This window comes from Haliotis asinina, chromosome 3, assembly GCF_037392515.1.
Source record: "Haliotis asinina isolate JCU_RB_2024 chromosome 3, JCU_Hal_asi_v2, whole genome shotgun sequence".
Classification (NCBI taxonomy): domain Eukaryota; kingdom Metazoa; phylum Mollusca; class Gastropoda; order Lepetellida; family Haliotidae; genus Haliotis; species Haliotis asinina.
Window position 1 is genome coordinate 73,070,558 of NC_090282.1, and position 22,116 is coordinate 73,092,673.

The following is a 22,116-nucleotide window of genomic DNA, read 5'->3' on the forward strand; positions in this document are numbered from 1 at the left end:
ATAAGCACATGTGTGAAACCCATTTCTGGTGTCCCCTGCCGAGATATCACTGGAACATTGCTAAAAGCGACGTAAAACCATACTTACTCACTGACTAACTCACTTTTGATTAAGTGACTCATTTCTTTGGCACAACCAAAAGCGAGCAGTTTAACTGAGGAAACTATTGAGGAAACAACCATATATTGTGATACGGACAAAGAGTTTCAGGTTCACTGAATCAGCAACAAGTTCCAAATGACAGGCATGCATCAGCCAGGTCATCCTGCCTCACCAGCACACCTACAGAAAGGTTTAGCATCTGAATATATATGACTGTGATTGTCGCTAACAAACTTGCTAAAATTGTAAAGGAGCTCAATACAGACCAAAGATCCAGGACCTGGGGAAATCTAGACTTGCTTCAATTAGCACTGCAGGGAAGGCTAGGCATTAGGGAGGATAATGAGGTTCAGGAACTGTAGAACAGAATACAGTTTACCCGGTCCTCAGGGTGACAAGTAATTGCCTTAATCTCTAGTCTACCCCACCAGTCAATAAGCAATGAAACAGCAGGGCCCCGTTTCACAAAGCTCTCGTAAGCCTAAGGTCTCGTAACTTTTCTCGTAGCATTTGTACCTGGCATACTGTAACATAGGAGGTGCAAAGGCTACGGGAAAAGTTACGAGACCTTAGGCTTACGAGAGTTTTGTGAAACGGGGCCATATTTAACTCTGGTCTCCCAAGGGAAAAAGGGCTACAGACTAGGAATTGACAAAATGGAGAGAAAAAACCAAGGTGATTCTAGGACAAAGTAGGATGGATTCATAAAATCACATAAATTAAAACGGAAATGCACCAACAACATTCAATTCTCTTAAATCAAGTGGCATGTGAAAATATGTCAGCCATGTTTATTGTTTTCGAATTCTGCCAGTTGTTGAAAGAGGGACTTGAATTAGCCCTTAAAGACGCTTCCCACATTGGGACAAATCCTTGACAAGTTTTAATCAGCCTCAATCAGACCAATCCTCCTGAGGCAAATCAAACTGTCACTATCAATCGATCCATCATTTTTTACACTCTAAAATAAGACCAACATTGATAAAATGGCCAATCAACAGGAATCGGATCATATTCTATTGTGCAATATTAACCGTTCACGAAGATGGAACTGTCAGTCAAACTTTTCCTTGGCTGGATCGAACAATGAGTAGCATTCAAGGACTAAGGAACAGCCATACTGGGCATGTCTGTACACTTCAGAACAATAACTGCATGTTAACTTAAATTTTTTATAAGATTAAATGGTTTGATTTTCACACAAAATTGTGAAGCTATCAGGGTTTTCTTCCATGCTGTATTATGAATTCAAAGACTCCAAAATTGAGACATCGATCTCAAAACTGAAGTACCTTGGTCATGCTTTACAAGTTCTTCAGAGTGGCTTTGGATGAATGATGCTGAGATGAGAAATACATCATGCCATTTGGAAAGTGGTCAACACATGTTGGGCTTTCACTTCTCATTAAATTATAGATTCTAGTACTTTCATTGGGTTGAATTCTATCTGAGAACCAAACTCCTATCAAATCCAAGATAGGACTCAATTCAACTCAACACAAGTACTAAAATCTGGACTGCACTGACACAATGTAACCCCAAATATACTGAACAGCAAAAGAAACACAACTGTTTGTTTTTTGTCGACATGAGATTTCATTTTTTTCTGTTCAGTATGTGTGTTAAATACTGAGATAATAGCATAGATACACAACTTCTTTTCTACAATGAGTGTGCATTTCAGTGTTGATACTAACACAATTATCAAGTACAGAAATGGCAAGGAAGAACTCTTATACATGACAGCTGATGTTTTTCCAAGATTAAATAACAGGTTCATGATAACACATTAGATAGTGGTATGAGGTGTTACATAATCATCAGTTAACCACAAGGACTTCACTTCCTTCGTTTGTTCTAGGCATGACATCTTTGATAAAAATTTAAACCAAATTGCTACACAAAATGAAAATAAACATTTCCTTAGAGAAGCAAGACAATTTTGAAATTTTCAACAGTACGTCAAGTCATAAATGGGTACCCAGTAGGAAGACATGGTCATGGGAATAAAAAACAAATTATTGCTTTACAAGCATCCAAAGCTGTAAATGAAGCATGTTAGAAAATTAATCTGTCGACCTATGGGACAAATTCATCATCATGACACTCAAATCTTCAATATGACTGATCGGATCTGTTTGTTTGTTAGTTTGGTTGTTTATTGATCTATTTCTTTCTTTATTTATTTATGTACCTATTTATCTATTTCAGATTATAAGTTCAAAAGGTGAACCATAGGAATGACAACAGATTTTATGTGTACACAAAACAAGTTACACCATTAATCTGTTTCATTTTTCAAGCTGTCGAGACCCTGCTGTAAATTCCCTTATACTTGCAAATTATTCCCATGCTATAAATTAGGTTTCATGTTCACATCAGAGTCAGTTCGTAGGAATACCAATGTATGGTCCATCTGGACATATCCAGGAAGACAGCCCTGTGGTACATCATATTAGCGGGCAGTTAACTGGTTATGTGTCACAGGGTGACAAGCAGGACAATCTCCAGGCTCAGAGTCTCCATTTCTTGTCACAAAATCTCCACTATGACAAACGGTGTTTCAATTAACTATTTAAAATGGTGCTGGTAAATAATCTCAATCAGACAAAGGCCACATATTTTGAGTTTTGTTCGGGTGTGTGAACAGTAAATGGAATAAAATTGCTGATACAGCATGAAATTTGCCTAACAATGTATTCTCTTGTATGCAAATGATAGCAAATGTCACTTCCAAAATTAAATTAAGGTTAATAAAAAACATTTATTTAACGACCGGTTTAAAAAAGCAAGTTAACTTGACTGTAGGCAAGACAACGGAGATTGAACGTCAACAAATATATTGAAAATGTGTCCCCCCCTCTCACTCAAGCCACACTGCTGAACAGTGAGAAAGTACACAACTTATTAACAATAGAATATACTTTGAAGGCAAACTGGCAAACTCATCATTCTGGAGATAGTGGGTCAAATTACAAGGGAAATCAACCAATACAGACCCCACATATTTAAGAACACCAAAGCTACATTGTCCTTGACTGTAACATATTTATCACAGGACCAGACATAGCATCAGAGCCACAGAAATGAAGACAAGTCTGTATATCTGTTAATCTCCAGAGTTCATCAGGTAGAGCTGTTGTTGAATGAAGCTCCATTAAAATCATTATAGAGATCTTGTGAAAATTCAAGGCCTGATGTTATAGTACACTTCATGTGGGACACAGTTTGGCCTTCTTCCCTCAGAAATCATATCTGGTATTTTCATGATTTCATGATTTTTCATAAAGAAAGGCTTGCAATAATCCAAGGTTAATTAAGTCTACAGAGACAAAAGACATACTTGTTCACCAAAATGATGCATTAAGCTTTTACATATTTTGTACAACTGACTTGCCCTTGCACATGTGTTCATGGCCAATCACAGGTGTCACCAGTTGGGCAGAATATGTTCAGCAATCTGCAAACACCTGGTGTCAAACACCTGGTTTATTCAACATTTGACAGCAATTAAAAATCACTCATGATATTGTCAATTCTGCCTTTATAGCAGAGATTCCTATTGTGCTGCTGAAGAAAGTGTTCAATCACTATTATTCATACATTTAACCTTTTCTATTGCCTTACATGTATAGAGTTTCAAATACTGGTATATAATGACCTGTGGCAAATATCATAGTGACTGATGGCATCAGCAGGTGAGAGCATCATCCCACGTCATGAATCACCTCTGTCTGTGTCACAATATTGTGGATTCATCAACCAGGGAACCAAAACACGGTAGCCTAGTGTGAAGTGTCAGCTGTATGATAAACAACCCACTGGTAACGTGATGATGTTTGTTTGAAGCATGCTGTTGTTTGTAGCCTGACACCAGACTTTTGGAACCCCTGAAGATCTGGGTTAAAATATTGGCCTTCAGTGACCCAAGCTTGTTGCAAAGGGGTGACTAACAGGATCGGGTGGTCAGACTCACTGACGTGGTTGACACATGTCACTGGTTCCAAATTGCACAGATCAATGCTCATGTTGTTGATCACTGGATTGTCACAATGGACAATCATGGAATAGTGTGGACTATTTCTAGCAAGGATCAGAACATGACAGAGGTGCAAACATAGAGCCTACTGGAGATCTTTTCTGCATGGCAGAGGTACAAACACAGAGCCTACTGGAGATCTATTCTGCATGACAGAGGTACAAACATAGAGTCTACTGGAGATCTATTCAGCATCACAGAGGTGCAAACACAGAGCCTACTGGAGATCTTTTCTGCAGCACACAGATGCAGCACACAGGTGCAAATACAGAGCCTACTGGGGTAGCTATTTCACAGCACACAGATGCATATATAGAGCCTACCACAGATCTATTTTGCAAGCAGTTGGTATCAGGAAACTACTCTTCCCGGGAACCTGCTGAGAAGAGCAGGGCCTGAGAGGCAAAGGAATTAGAACAAAGTTTCATACTAAAAGCAGAGATTTCTCTACAGAAAAGACAACAGCAATATGTTGCTCAGAAACCCTTCAGAGAAGAACAGATACTCTTCTAACTGTTATACATCTTAGAAAAGATCGCTTTCCTCCAATCAGATTCCAATCAACTGAAAAAGCATAGTTTCAAAAACGGCATATGGTGACAGTTCAGGACACTCATTGTAAGCACACAAGACTGAAAAAAAAATACTGAGAAGTTAAAGAGTTGTCGCCAAAAACCTAAACATGAAAAACACAGACAAAACCTATTTCTGTATCCTAATTAAACTTTAAATAAAAAACAATGACATGAAGTCACAGGAAATTACAGGTTGGGTATGTTCCCCTTTTCACCAATCACTGCACAATGTCACATGAAAAACAAGGACATGTGCTTCACCTCTATAACAATAACCCAATGTCAGGAGGGATGATATCATAGCTGAGGGGCATCAGGCCTTTGAACCAGCCAGGATATCACTCGAGACATAAACATTGTTCAAGTTCAATCATCTGAAAATTGACACCCTGTCATTAAATACAGCTTCGCTTTTAACTCTATAATAAGTCCAACTTGAGCCGGCTGTGATGATTCGTTTTGATTACAACATGCAGTTCAGCTGATCAATGCAAGAGACATCAGTGCTGCTCCAGAAGATGCCGGCTGACGAACATCAGCGTAGACAGTGGACAAAAAGTCTGAAAGTATCCATAACTTCCTGCCCAGTTTCGAATGTATACATACTAGAATTGCGTCAACGTCTTAGCCAACGTCACAGACAACATCATAGATCTGTTAAACACATTACCAGTCAATACTGATTTGCACACTGATCACAAGGACGCACTATCTGACGTAAGTCATTCTGATTATGAGAAAAGGGGGATTCTCCACATGACCGTAAATGGTAAAGTGGGGGAAAGAGTGTATGTGTTGGGAGGGGGGGTGGAAGAGTGGGGATAGGGAAGAGAGAAAGAGGGAGAAGAAGGACAGGGAGAGACATTAGATAGGGTAAGCGACAGTTCCATATTTGACAACAAAGGTCTCTGCTGGGAAATCCTCTGCCCTGTACCTGACATAGTGATTGCAGGAAAAACTTTCAGTTCATGGACAGTTTGCTGACAAACCTTTTTCTATTGCCTGGGGTCACATTTATGGGGGGTGAAGTGTTGATTTATTTCAGGTAAAGTCACTATGTGTGGTGAAAGGATGTGATTCATTTGTTAAGTTAAGGAGAAAGCACTGGCCACTCAATCAGATCTGTCATACTTTTTAAATGTATTTTATCAAGTTCTACCTTCTGGCCGCCATTTCAAAATCATGCATTACAAAACTATAGAACTTCAAAATCATTGTCCCATACAGCATCAAACTTCCTCTGAAATTGTAATAGTGTAATCTGTAATGAGGCACAAGTGAGTAAAAGTTTATCGTTTATTAACTTGTACATCAACCATCTCAGTGTACATCAACTTATCTATTGCCAAATTCATTAAATATATTGTTTTATTCACTATTACCCTGTATATCTGCAATCCAGTGTATATCAACCTTGTCAATTGTATATACACACATGCAGCAATCCCATGTATATCAACCTTGTCAACTGTATATACACACATGCAGCAATCCCATGTATATCAACCTTGTCAATTGTATATACACACATGCAGCAATCCCATGTATATCAACCTTGTCAACTGTATATACACACATGCAGCAATCCCATGTATATCAACCTTGTCAACTGTATATACACACATGCAGCAATCCCATGTATATCAACCTTATCAATTGTATATACACACATGCAGCAATCCCATGTATATCAACCTTGTCAATTGTATATACACACATGCAGCAATCCCATGTATATCAACCTTGTCAATTGTATATACACACATGCAGCAATCCCATGTATATCAACCTTGTCAATTGTATATACACACATGCAGCAATCCCATGTATATCAACCTTGTCAACTGTATATACACACATGCAGCAATCCCATGTATATCAACCTTGTCAATTGTATATACACACATGCAGCAATCCCATGTATATCAACCTTGTCAATTGTATATACACACATGCAGCAATCCCATGTATATCAACCTTGTCAATTGTATATACACACATGCAGCAATCCCATGTATATCAACCTTGTCAACTGTATATACACACATGCAGCAATCCAGTGTATATCAACCTTGTCAACTGTATATACACACATGCAGCAATCCCATGTATATCAACCTTGTCAATTGTATATACACACATGCAGCAATCCCATGTATATCAACCTTGTCAACTGTATATACACACATGCAGCAATCCCATGTATATCAACCTTGTCAATTGTATATACACACATGCAGCTATGCATATATTCTCCATGTTACAACTCTATGTATCACTTGCTTGATAATGGTGTTTGTACCTATATCGAAATGTCACACCAATTCCAATAAGGAAGTTGACTATCCACAGTACTTGGTTTTCCTTCATCTATACAACTTCTAAAATGCCTTTCAAAGAAAGGTCAGCTATGTATCTATCTCAACACAACCTGTGAAGATCCCCCGTTAGAAATGATCTCCAGTAACCTCTGCATGTTGTAAGAGGCGGCTAATATGACTAAATGAACTAGCTTGCTGAATTGGTTGACACATGTCATCATATCCCAGTTGCGTAGATTGATGCTCATGCTGTTGATCAATAGATTGTCTGGTCAAGACTCCCTTTTGAACAGACTGCTGCTATATAGCTGGAATATTGCTGAGTGAGGCATAAAATAAACTCACCTTCTCACACCCTATCTCAACACCTTCCACTGTCCTAAAGGTACCCAGGTTTGTTGAAGTGACTGAAGCACACATATAATCAGTGAAATAAGACAACCAATGTCTTGAGTCCACAGAGAAAAATTAAACACAGAGTTGGTGTCCAAATGTCGACACTAAAACTTAATATGTCTTCATATCTAAAAATGGAAATGAACCTAGAATATATTCACATCAAGTCAGTGCTTCAACCACTGCCCCACCATTCTCAAGATGAGACAGTTTCAGTACCACCTTGAGGTACTGAAGTTACACCAGAGAACGTCAGAAAGCCAGAAGTAAAGCAGATCTATAAGAGAGTAAGTGAGTTTTACTCCGGTTTTAGTAATATTCCAGGAATATCACAATGACGGTCACCTGAAAGAGGCTTCACACGTGAGGATTCAAACCTGGTTGTTAGGCATGATGACCAAACACTTTAACCATTATGCTAAACCACCACCACCCCAGCAGATCTATGAAGGTTTCCACAATTATGAACCCACATGCATGGTTTGATAATGACAAATCTAGAAACATAAACAAGGTGTGATTCATTATAAAAATCAGTACAATGGGGTAGATTGTATCTAATCCAAGTGGTCATCACATGCAGGCGTGGGTTTGATTCTACACATCAGTGAAATTTCTAAAGCCCATTTCTCATGTCCTCTGCCATGATATTGGAAGAATATTGCTACAAGTGGCATAAAACCCAACTCAATATAAAATCATCACCACCACTGCTTCCTGGTACACACAAGGGACATGACTCTGCACAAAATTACACAGCATGTCTGACAACCAGGGAACCTGATCAAGAGCAGTATATGATCACTCCATCAGTACATTCTGCAGCAGAAATGGTCCCATAGACACTGGAAGTTCCAATGAATGACCTTGCTGATATTTTGTCATTTTCCCACAAAAGTGATGGATGCTCATGATATCAGTCACTGGTTTGGCTAGTCCAAGCATCTGTTCCACAAAGCAAAAAGGCACAATGGCTATATTCAAGTCCTGCAGTCACCACTGACTAGGCAATGAAATTACTTTCTGGAATATTTCTGACATAGCAACATTCACTCACAAAACCCACAGAGGATATCCGTACTCTTGTAACCACAGTAACATGATGACGATGTGAATGACAGTTTGGCAACGTTCAGCGACACCGTATGTCTACCCTTGTGGATGAGAATATAGCCGTGCCCAGGAAGACAGAAGGGATTCCATTTATGACAGTTGTGTTGGCATGAATACCACATAGCATGGTAAGTATGCGTTAATTTGCTTGTCTGTTAGATTCCACAACTGAGGGAGATGCATCAACATGCAACAGACTTCATGCATATGAATGAAAATGGTATCTATTATTAGCATTCATTTCTTGTTTTAACCAAGATCCATCATACCTTTGTACACAACCAAGATATTTACACTCTTGCATACATCAAAGATCCTCTAGTCAGATCCTTCACTCTTGTGTACACAACAAATATCCTTCACTCAGATCCTTTACCCATCTGACCACAGGCAACATAAGATCCTCCACTTGTCTGTATACATCCAATATCCTGCACTCTTCTGTACACAATCAAGATGTTTCACTCAGAGCCAACTACAGGCCATAATGAAATGATGACCAGAATATCAAATATATCAAGCATCAAAGCTACTTCCAGTATGACATGGAGGGACAGGTGGTTGAGTCACCTCTGACACTACAATTTGCTTGACAGAGTTGCAATCATTGGAAGTATGACATGGAGGGACAGGTGGTTGAGTCACCTCTGACACTACAATTTGCTTGACAGAGTTGCAATCATTGGAAGTATGACATGGAGGGACAGGTGGTTGAGTCACCTCTGACACTACAATTTGCTTGACAGAGTTGCAATCATTGGAAGTATGACATGGAGGGACAGGTGGTTGAGTCACCTCTGACACTACAATTTGCTTGACAGAGTTGCAATCATTGGAAGTATGACATGGAGGGACAGGTGGTTGAGTCACCTCTGACACTACAATTTGCTTGACAGAGTTGCAATCATTGGGCATGCCAGGTATCAATGACTGTTATTGAATCCCAGTTTGCACCAGGGCCTAAATTTCGAAGCTCTCTTAATGCTAAGATAGTCGTAAGTGTCATACATTAACATTAACTCATGACTATCTTAGCGCTAAGAGAGCTTCGAAAATTTAGGTCCAGCTATGTTTCCAGGTTTGTCAGCACATCTGGCTCAGTTGTTGGAGCTAAGTGTTAAACGTGTTAGATTCTCATCACTTCAGACTTTCCACCCACATGAAGCAGACATTGTGACACAACTGGAATCCTGCTCAAAGTAGCAAGAAACCAAACTCACTCACTCACTTTCCACCAGTGAAGGTTCGGGTCAGAATTGGTCTTCAGTAGCCAATGCTTGTCACAGGCGACTAACAGGATTTAGTCGTCAGACTCACTCTCTTGGTTGACAAGTTGTCGTGTCCCAGTTGTGTAGATACATGCTCATGATGTTCATCACTAGATTGTCTGGTCCAGAACTGATTATTTACAGACTGCCGCCATATTGCTTAAATACTGCTTAAAGTGGCGTAAACTAAACTCACTCTCTGTGATTGTAATATGAACAAGGATAATACAAAACTTCTTCAGCATCAGACAAAACCAAACTTATACATTTCCGTAACAACGCAGATGATAAAACTGTAGTTTTTGGTCACGCCACTTCAGTAAATTCAAACTGACTCCAGTGTGAAATCTGTTTCAAATGCATGTTTCAGTCAAAACAGTCTGTCTGAAAGCCTGGTTACCACTCTGTCTTGAAGAACTGTAATTAGTGGGTCAAAACGAATTCTAATCAGTTTGAATCAGGGATCCAAAGAGTTTTGTGTGATTGGAATTCTAGTGAGTTTCCTCAAAGGAATTACAATATGTGTGAAGGGTGTCTAGTGTCACTAAATATCATGATTCATATGAAGTCAACTTTGTCAAACAAATGTGCATTAATCTAATCTTGTAATCTTGGTATCATGATCAGATAAATGCACCAATGAGGCCTCTTCTTTCAGTAAATATGATACATCACTGCTAGACAATGATCAGGTTTGATCACTTCCCCAAATAGATAAGTAATAACATGAATGGACCACAGTGTTAATGTTGGATGTTCTCAGGACAGATGTGGGGATTACCTTGCCAAAACTGTCACATTCCTAAAACCATTAGATATTGCATGTTCAGTTGAAGCACTCTAAACCAGCAATCCTCAAATCTAGCATGCTCTTAATCGGCACTAGAATTTGGTCCTGGCTGCAGCTAGTTAGTCTATTTCATTTACACACCCTCTAATCCACCATCAGTCTATTCTGTACTTCGGCACAAAAAAGACAGCCCAATTGACTGTGTGTACAGTGATTAACACTCTCTAGACTGGCACCTGGTATCTTGGTTGCCATGTTGATTTGCTGATTGGCTGAACTTATACAAACAACAAAGTGGATTACCAATGGCATTAAGTTGCATGGAAAACATCATGACTATCAACACATAGTTCAGTCATATTTTACAGCACATGGAAGGTTATTCTCAGGTTGAAATGTGAAGAGTTCTCTAAACTGACACGCCCTCTACACTGTCATTTTTTGCAGTTCACAACAAATGCTCATTTTGTGGATTTACACTGTATCTATAAAGTGCTGAAAAAGGGAGGTCTTTCAAGTCTTCTCATATTACAGAAGTTAAAGCCAGTGTTATTGAGACACAGGCAATCACAGATAGTAAAACATTCTTCTTTAATATTTTTTGGATTACATAAACACAAATATATAAAAATAGGTAAGAGGATATGATATCTTACAATTGCTGAAATCACAATTTTTAATTTCTCTGTGCTTCATGAATGTGGACTTAAGAATGTAATAGTATTATTCAAATAATATGATCAGATTAACACAGTTTTATACAGGGTTCGTCCTTCCAGTTGGTGAATGAAAGGTGGTGATGTTGTACAAGCTGATATTTTCCTTGATAAACATACGCTTCATCTATCATCTCAGAGTCTCTGAGAACTCAGCATTACAACACTAAAAGCTTCTTGTTGTCTGCTATTGAAAGAATTACCTTTTTTGCTGATATGTTATTTTTTATGCAAACAAATATGGCTATCGAAAATGGAAAAATCTGTTGGGGCTTACATTTATACCTGGTCTCTATAGTAACTTATTGCATAACTACATTTCTTACACTGTGGTCATCTTTATAAGGTACACAATCAACTTATCATCCTCACATTTCCCACTTATACAACAAACATAGATTAGAATAAAAACATACATAGTAACCCTTAATTTAGAATTTTATGTATACAACCTCAGCTAAAAATGTCTATTTCTTTCCTAACCTATTTGGACTTTATTTATTGCAATTTCACAATACCACAAGCTTGAGCGAAGAGATTACTGTTACAGTGTACATACTTCTTTATATTAACTGGTAGAACTTAGATAGCTTATTAACTACTAATGTCATCTGTGAGGAAAAGTCACAAAGGTAATCTATAAATGTCAGTTATTATATTACAAGTAGATCGGTTCCTGCCCACTACTTGTATTAATACAATAACCATGACAACAATAGGTAGTGCACTTATTTTTATCTACAGCATGACCCCATCAAGTGTGGTGCCATACTTTGGAAATGTCGGACTGTACGTAAAACTATGAAAGGTTATTAGTCGAGTAGGCAACATGTATAATTTCACTGACATCACAATGAACAGATTATTGGAGTCAGCCGACTTCAAATGTTTCTTATTTCATTCAAAACACATACTGAAAAATCTAACGAATCCCTTGACACACATAAAATGATGCTGAACTGATATTTACCAAGGTTTGGTTCACATGATGTCGACGTCACCGCTTGAATGAGCATGTTAAATATATGACTTGTACCCTGACAATCACTGGTTTTAAGAAACACTTTTTTTAGACTGAACCACTACCCTTTCCTACCACATCTCTAATACATCCTACTGGTAAACATACTTGGAAATATTTCAAAATGGCAGACAAAGAAGCCATATTGAAATAGTTTTTAATTTGAGATGTAAGTTTTTGTGGACTCTGGAGAGACAGTACACGCCCAGTTGTGTGATTAACACAAACAGTTTCTGCTAATGAGGTGAGCCAGTTGCTACATAAAGACAACAGCATGTGTGTTTACAAGCATGTATTCGTGTCTGGTTTACTTCAAACACTATCCATTCTACAGATACAGAATCTACCTTTGACAACTGCCAAAGCACTCCTGTTCTTTTTTTTCTATATATTTTGTTTGTTTGTTGTTTAATGCTGTACTCCATAATATGGTGGAATATTCCATCCATATGGCAGAAGTTTGTAAATAATCAAGTCTGGACCAGACAGTCCAGTGATCAACAGCATGAGCATCAATCTACACAAATGGGACAGTTGCTCATAACAGAATGAGATAAACAAGAGAACCTCACTGCCATAAATCATATTTTGAGGGCAAATCTTAAAATATACAGAACCAATTTCACAATCTTGTTCAGGACAGTTATCGTCATTTATTATGGGATTTGACTGCTATCAAAATTTCCCTCTCTCATTTATTGTAAAAAAAAAGTCATGACCAATCTTTCACATATGAATGACCTGTCCCTAAAATAAAGGTGTAATCCATAATTTCTTTTTTTTTATAAGAAAAAAATATAAGAATGTCATTTTAACACTGATCTGGTTGCTCAAGAACACTTGTTTCCCATAAAAGATAATACAACATCCCAAGCTAAGTCCAATAAGCATGTAAATTGAGGAACCGCTGCTGGCTTTGAAGCTCAGCGATACTTATCCCGCTACTGTCAGGCTGTCCTTTTTCTCAACATTACCTCTAATGACTAAATGGTATTTTCCCCATGACAAGCTATTAATGTTGCTGAATGCAAACTGATTTTAGCTGTCAAAATATTTAGCTAATTGATTGTGTAACTCCCTCCGGAATCTTCCCAGAAAATCATTGACGGGGTGAATGCTAGGAAAATATCACCTGAATAAAACACAAAAATGAAAATATCATGATTCTGGTGAAGGGAATATCGCTTCAAATGACAATAATAATCTTGAGTCCAATAAAATGATTGCGAGGTGCAAAACAGTGGCCATAGGTATCATCAAGAAAATAGTTCCTTTCAAAACCTCTTTGTAATAATGTATCTCTTACATAAACAATTTAAAACTTTCAAGCCAGTCTTGGTAGCGAAGAACAAACAGATGTCAAACTGGAAATCAAAAGTGAAATACAACAGAAAATAGTCACAGTTTCCTAAATTCCCTATCCATAACAAGAATAATTAAAAAGATGATGAGAAATAGAAAATCAACGATGATGCAAGAAAGTCCATTCAATCAGCAACACAATCATCCCCGCTATGTCCACCTTCCTCTCTCACTCACCTGAAACAGTGGAACCAACAATTCCTCATCCAAAAACATTAGAAATGACTTTCACGCTGAGTGAATTTTGAAACCATCCAACACACAAGTATTCCAATTTGGCAAACAAACCATTTGCAGTGGATTCAATGGACTGACGTCAGCTGACGAGCCTGGCTTCACTACGGCACGCTCCAGCTCCACGTTCGGGGGCAATCATTGCAAGTCTCTGAACACACCATTATCATGGATAAGCGATGTAAGTTGATTACTACACCAGGCTCCTCACTCTGGCCCTGTGCACGAGTCCGGACAACACTTAAAAGGCAAGGATATTTATCTACTACACACTAACTAACCTCAACGGTAAAATCAAAGCTCAAACAACAAATCTTGCAAATCAATCCCTTTCTTGCATCAAACAATGTTTCTCAAACTCTGCATCAATGCAAATAACAAAGTATCAAATTCAAATGCATCCTTGCATAATTTGAAACCAATGTGATGGTTGTGCAACAGTATCAAATAAAGAGATTCTTTTGTAAAAATCCATTTCTGAAAATTAAAATACACACTTCTACAGGCTGGATGATATTGGAATTTTCATTTTATCCATTCTCTTGCTTATGAGTATGACTGGCCCACTGGCACTGATTCAAAACTCCCATTCATACTGAACATAACTGCATTGAAGTATGTCTCCTGATCCCTATCAGGTGATTGTCCACTGAGTGAGACAAAACCAGAGAGTTAAAGTCAAGCTAAACAAAGTGCTCTCTCTGGTCAGTCAGACAGAACTATGATCAAATAAATCATCACCTTCAAAAGAGTGAGTACGGTTTTATGGCACTTTTAACAATATTCCAGCAATGTCACAGCTGGGAAACACTAGAAATGGGCTTCCCAAAACATCCTAACCATTTAACTACCCTGAAAAGAAGTATTAATACAATAATGTGCAAGTCTGAATGGTACAAGGTGCTACAATATTGTCCACATGGCAATAGCATGAATGCAGGGAAATTAATTTGGATCCTGAAGGTTCTAGCACTTCCATGCGAGCTGCAATTCCCCAGCCATGATGAGGAACGGCAACATAAACAAGAACTTTACAAAGCACCCATGTTGAACCTTGGAACTTTCTTTGTTTGTTGTTTAATGTAGCACTAAAAAATATTCCAGCAGTAGTGGTGGTCTGAATATCGATTCTGGATCAGACAATCCTGTGATCAACAGCATGAGTATTGATCTACATAATAGGGATGGGATAACACATTTTAACCAAGTCAGGGAGCCTGACCATACATTTCCATCAGTCGCCTATGACAGCATGGGCTGCTGAAGATCAATTCTAACCTGGATCTTCATGTGTACACCAATCTTGGAATAGAACTAGACTTAAGCTTGACTGTTAGCAGTTTACTTATATATTCCAGTGACATGCCTTTTAGACTTTTGTTTGTGATGAAGAATACTTTTGACAATGAATTATCATGAATGCATAGCAAGTTGTCCCTTTATCTGACGATGACAGACGATGAACTCAACAAGTCACGGACAAACTGTCAATAATATATCTACATGGCCGTAAGGTCAACAAAAAGTCTACCAAAGGAAATATGTTTGCATGGCCAAGTACATTACTATCCTCTTGAACTTCTGACAGAGATGCTGTCATTAATACATTAAGTGGTGATATATGATACAAGAAAAGAGCTTGGTTATTGACAGATCATACACTCAGTATGCCTAACTCATTTACACTGCCAGACATTACTACAACTTTTCAGTAGAGGTGTTGATGGACGTTGATGAAAGCATCAATAATTGATCTTCTTTAATTGAAAATTGCCTTGCAATCATGAAAACCAACATTCCTACTGCCAAACTTCACACCAGGTGATGGGAAGTGAGGAAAATCTAATCAGAGGACAGGTAGATGAGTCAAGTAAAGGACTGTTCACCTGATCATTTAGCTCCTACTGCACAAAGAGGTTGTAAAACTGTGACAGCTGTAAATGTATGTTAAAGTACATGGACACAAATGCTGCCATTCCGACAGAAAGTATCAAACTGATAGATACAACAGAACATTTTTGGTTCACACATAATCACTGAGTGAGCTGGACATCTGGATTCAAACCAACATTTAACTATTTCAGTTTTTTCATGCAGTGTCAGCTTTGTAGGTCATCCAACATGAAATGTTTAACCACTAGTGCAGATACAAGTTATGAAATCAACCCAGTGTTGTTACACTCTATTCCATTACTGATTACAAAACACATGTGTATGAAAAGAATAAAACTTAGCTAAGGCCAGACCAATTTTATTTCTTGTTTTACGGATCCGCCTGCCGTATTTTTTCAAGAATGAGAACAAAAATAAAAAATAATTCCCCCCACTCCAAAAATAAAATCCTAATGTTTTTAACGGCCAAAAATGTAAACTCACAAGGAAATACTTTTTAGGTTCTTTTTTTACCCATATTCATTTCATAAATTGCCAAAAGTAAAAAATTTCGGGTATTTAGAAGGAATATTACATTGATTGGAAATTTTATTTTTATTTTTTTCCCTGCCTAGCTTTAGGTTTTCAGAGGACAAAAATCCGTAGAACAAGAAATAGAATTGGTCTGGTCTAATGGTCAAATGTTACCCATGATATAATGGGGATTACAATTTCTCAGTAAAGTACAGATTCCACACGAGTCAGGCACGTAATTGCCAGCACACAAAGTTGGCCACCTAACCCATTCAGCCACTACAGATTTCTCAGGTACAGGGTTGTCAATATCTTTCCTGAGCAGTTTGTAATGTGCAGAATATGTCAAAGAATGTATGTACAAACATTCGCCAAATAGTAATGTGCATGTTATCAGTGGCTGAACATATTTGTTCCATTCATACTTAATGAAATAGTCCACCTAGTACCATCAAACGTTCATGCTGTATGTGAACCACATCCACTGACTGATGCTTACATATGCACTGTACAGCTTGTTTCCAAGTTTGAAAGTTATTGTGATTATTTTATATCATAACACAGATATTTCTCATACTGTTCCTACTGTTTTTTTTTTCTAACAACTGACAGGCACCTGTATAGAAGAGAAATTCATCACCTATTGCCCACACTTGACAGAGACGACATTTTCTCCCAGTGACTGGTATTTCACATATGGGGGTGACACACCAAGAATTATCATAAGGCCACATCTTGGCTTCAAACTCAGACTCTGCTAACTACTGCAGGCACACTGTCAAGCTCTTTTGTCTTGATGATCTAAAACCAGCCCTACATACAAACGGTGAACAAATCATCAAAACTGAACTGTTGGCCAAAAGAAGGATTAAATTGTGCAAAATCGCAAGTCTGACACTAGGAAGTATGAACATAGGTTTGAAGCTTAATTCAATAGGGGTTGATGCACTACACCCAATATCAAATTTTCAAAATTAGACTCATGGTGACGAAAAACATTATTGACCAAAGATTGTTCGTCTCCCCTCGCCATCATCTTTGATCATATTTGTGCCATTTCAGGATGTTATGGTTGCCGATTTTGGATGCTAAGACTGCCGTTTTGTGCGCTCAACAACGTTAACCGTTCTAGGGCGCTGTTGTAACTGATACATGAGTTTTGTTTCCGTTTCAAAAGATTAGTTTCCCATTCCGGAGCATTTGTTTTGGTTTTAGAGGATATTGTTGCAGTTTTTGGTGATTTTTGTTCATTTGGTGTATATGAATTCAGTTTTGATGATTTGTTCACCATTTGCATGGTACGCCTGAAAACCATCTTTCAACTACAGACAACCCCAAGTTGATATATTCCACACCAAACAGAAACAGTACAACCAAAAAGGATGTAAGTCTGTGTTTGTCAAGAGACTTAAAAGAGACTGCAGAGACAGAGACTCTAGAGATCCCAGCAACCGTTCCCTATCTTGGCACAGAGCCTCCCACGCCATAAGTATCTGGAAATCTTGAAATCAAGCTGTATTATTTCCCAATTTAACAGGAGCTATCAGCCTAATTCCAAAGAAGAGGCGATGGTGAGGGAAGTTCATCACACCTAATTCCTACATAAATTAAAGTATCCCCCTTCAATCAGTTGATTCTATCAATGGTACTTCATTTCATGGATGGCCAGTACAACACATTTCAAACCTCGGAACTGCACTGCGGACGTCTTGACATAAATCTTCATTGGGGAAGCAAGAAAGATTTCATCATCAGGGGGGAAGAAAAATATAGAAAAAAAAGTTGGCATCAATCAAACACTAACTAAAAACATGTTGCTACTTAATAACCCAGATTAAATAACCCAGGTTAACTTAACCCAGATTAAATAGACAAAGGAATGGACACAGAAGACATACCTTGTTGGTGACAATGTCTCTACCGTAATGTGATAACAATGTTTTGATGAAGATGATTTCTAAATATACCTTTGTGTCCACATGTGATCTATCAACTTCAAAGAAATGTCTATTAAACAATGTCTGCCATGACTGGTATTTCATAGCTAGTTATCTGTGAGGGAGAACTGGAGTATTACGCTGCTTTGTTTAATACTGAAGTAAGTCAGCGGATTCATAGTAACATTGTTTGTTGTTTTATACATTATTCTCCAATACTACAGTTATATGGTGGCAGTCTGTAAACAATTGAAACCATACAATCATGTGATTCAATCTATGCAAATGGAATATGATCAACTGTATCAATCAAGTTAGAGAGACTGACCATCCAATCCCATTAGTTGCCTCAACAACACAATTCCAACCCAGAATTCTAACAGGTTCACAGACAGAAAATGTGGATCAAACAAACCAAGGATCATAATCTGGGAAACAATCAAGCACTGGAGCCCTGACATAAAGGATCCTGGCATGTCTAAGGGAGGTAACTGTGCCCAATACTACTGTGCCATTTGTCCCCGCGTCAAAAAGATTTCATCACACCTAAAGGCAACATGATCTGAATCTAACTACATAAGTCCTATGTCTTATTTGTACAGATGTCATTACATATGCATAACATACACGACTCAAAAGAACTTAAAGGATACCCAGTTATCATTTCATGTGATATAGCAGTTGATCTGGATAGTATTTAACTGAGATCTCTTAACCTTAATTTAAAATAGGAGTGAGTACGGTTTTACACTGTTTTTAGCAATATATTCCATCAATATCACAACAAATGACACCAGAAATAAGCTCTAAACATTGTTGCCTTTTGGAGAATCGAACCCAGACCTTTAGCAAGACGAGTGAACACTTTAATGACTTGGTTACTCTATTACCCCTTGATATGAGATGAAAACCTTAAATGATGCAGGTCTTAGATATTTAAGAGCGGTGGGGTAGCCTAGTGGTTAAAGCATTCACTGAAGAGCTTGGTTTGATTCCCTACATGGGTACTACGTGTGAAATACATTTCTGGTATCCCCATCATAATATTACTGGAATATCACAAACAGCCACATCAAACCAGATTCACTCACTTAGATATTAACTTTCTGGAGAAACACAAAGTGGATGCGATGACATGCTCAACAATTTCAGAAACCAGTATCAGTGTTTTGACTATCCCATAACTCGTCCACAAGACACTCATAAAACTATCTGTGTAACAACTGCTTACACAGAATCAGAGGCCTCCACTGACCTTCTACTCAAAAAGTATATCAATTAATTTCAATTTGCTAGTCACAGGTCTATCAAGGACTAACACAAAAACGTGAGCCCTATTCTGAAAATCAGCAGCAAACCCACGCTTTCTGCTGACCACAACTGATCATAAAATTCACGTGATAAATCCTCCTGATTTAACAGCGCTCACATCAAACTGAAATAGGGCAAGCTGTCATAATAGGGAAATTAACTTTTGATAAGCTTGGAAATATGGCTCCTTGATTTGCCAAAGTGACACCTATCCTAATATAATTAAATTCAATGATGTTTCTGTCGCAATAACTCTGACAGTTGGGTGTGTGGGTCAACGTAGTTACAATTCTTCGTCAGGGACTTCAACCTACTAGCCAGGTAGCAGACAAAGGATCTGTCATGCTTTAGTTGGATATTTGCTGATCTCAGTGTCTCTAACACTTCCCCACAGATAGGTGAAGAAAGGAAACTGGAAAATTACACCTGCAGTAGATTACATAATTTGTCTTAATCTTTCCAATCAAGATCGCAGAAACTAAACAAAGCAAGACTGTTGATTGCTTTGTGTATTAACATCACAAGTCCTGTGGAAAAAAAACAACTCATATTAGCCATGAAAAGACAAATCATCTGACAGTTACTCGATGATTTTTTGGATTAAGTTTGAATTTATTTCCATGGAAATCATGAAAAATATAAATGCCATATGTCTGAAAACAGCAAAAGGCACCACTTCAAGATCTGTCTCATTTATCTGCCAAGATCTGTTGATGAAAGATTCAGAAACAAAGCCCATCCGTCCATTTTGAGACTAAGTCCGAATTGTTTCCATGAAAACCAGGAAAAATAAAAATGCCCAAACTTTGTAAATAGCAGAAGGCATGACTTTGTGGTCGGACTCAAATATCTGCCAAGTTTTGCTGGAAGATATCAAATAGTTTTTGAGTTGTGCCACGGAAACGAGGTCCATTCCATAGACTAAAATACAAATGCAAAAAATCTGTAAATAGCAAAAGGCACAACCATAGTTTCAGATTATTATATCTATCATGTTTGGTCTAAAAATATTGAATGGTTTATGCTCCAGAAACAAAAGGATTATGGATGGACGGACAGACAGTCATGAGGCACTGACTATATCCCAACACATTACATGCCAGGGAGTTAAAAAGCAATAAATTAAATTTAGATTACATTTGACACAGAAGTGTAACAATCACATAAACACTGGCACCTTCCTCCACAGCAGGCAGAAATCAATAACTCTACATAACTCACAAGAAGGTTATATTTTCATTACTAAAGAATTATAAAGATGTGCTTTTGAATCCCACCTGGATGCAATGTCTGAACTCAGTTTCTGGAGTCACCTGTTGTGATATTCCTGTAATATCACTAAACACAGAATAGAACTATACTCACATACTCACTCACTGTCAGGGAAAACACTCACTGGAATAGCCAATTCAAATAGTCAACTATTACTTGCCTGTTGAAGATACTGCAGTGTAATATTTTTACAGCAATATTACACTAGTGTAATACCGCTTGACGTATGACGTCAAAATTTTTCAAAGCTGTGACATCACAATGCTAATGTCACGGTCACAATTATACTAAACCTGGCTTGACTCACGGAAAGATGAGAGTCCTCACAACGTATGCAATTTCACCACAGTTTCTGTCAATTTATGTTGGCGAGTAATAAAGAGAATACTGAACGTTTAAATGCACTTCCATAAAATACTATTTTTATTAAACTTGTTAAAGATTTAGTATCAAACTCACTTTCCTTCGTTTGATACCAAATCATTTACTTGTTTAAAAAATATGGTATTGCATGGAAGGTCATGTAGTATCCTCTATTACTGTAACTGTATTTAGGCTATAACACATTTAGTATCCTCTATTACTGTAACTGCATTTAGGCTATAACACATTTAGTATCCTCTATTACTGTAACTGTATTTAGGTTACAATGCATTTAGTATTCTCTATTACTGTAACTGTATTTAGGCTGTATTCAGGCTTTAACACAGTTAGTATCCTCTATTACTGTAACTGTATTTAGGCTACAATACATTCAGTATCCTCTATTACTGTAACTGTATTTAGGCTACAATACATTTAGTATCCTCTATTACTGTAACTGTATTTAGGCTGTATTCAGGCTATTATACACATTTATTATCCTCTATTACTGTAACTGTTTTTAGGCTACAATACATCTTAACACACTCAACAATACTGTACCATCCCCTCTGATGAAGAACTCATCTGTTATCTTTCTCATTCATTATATAATTTTCATAGTTCACCTATCTACGCAACTAGTACATGCTCCAGACCCTGGTATTTTTTTTTCGTTGGTCACTGGATGTCAATCTCAACTCCCCAAGGATCATGCAACTCTTGCTGCCACTAGGCACACCGATATATTGTGGCTTTCTCATCCTTACGAGGTATCCATTCACAGCTGGATGGACTTGGACACACTGCTACAGTACTCTCTTGTATCCTCAACTGATACTGTTGAAGTCATATTTGCTAACTGGTATTAACTCATGTAAATTGTTGTTAAG

General features: G+C 37.8%; 1 protein-coding gene across 8 annotated transcripts in view; it reads right to left on the minus strand.

Moving 5' to 3' along the window:
• Positions 1–22,116, minus strand: part of LOC137278424 (rho guanine nucleotide exchange factor 28-like) — a 252,564-nt gene that overhangs the window by 172,869 nt on the left and 57,579 nt on the right. The window lies entirely within an intron of this gene.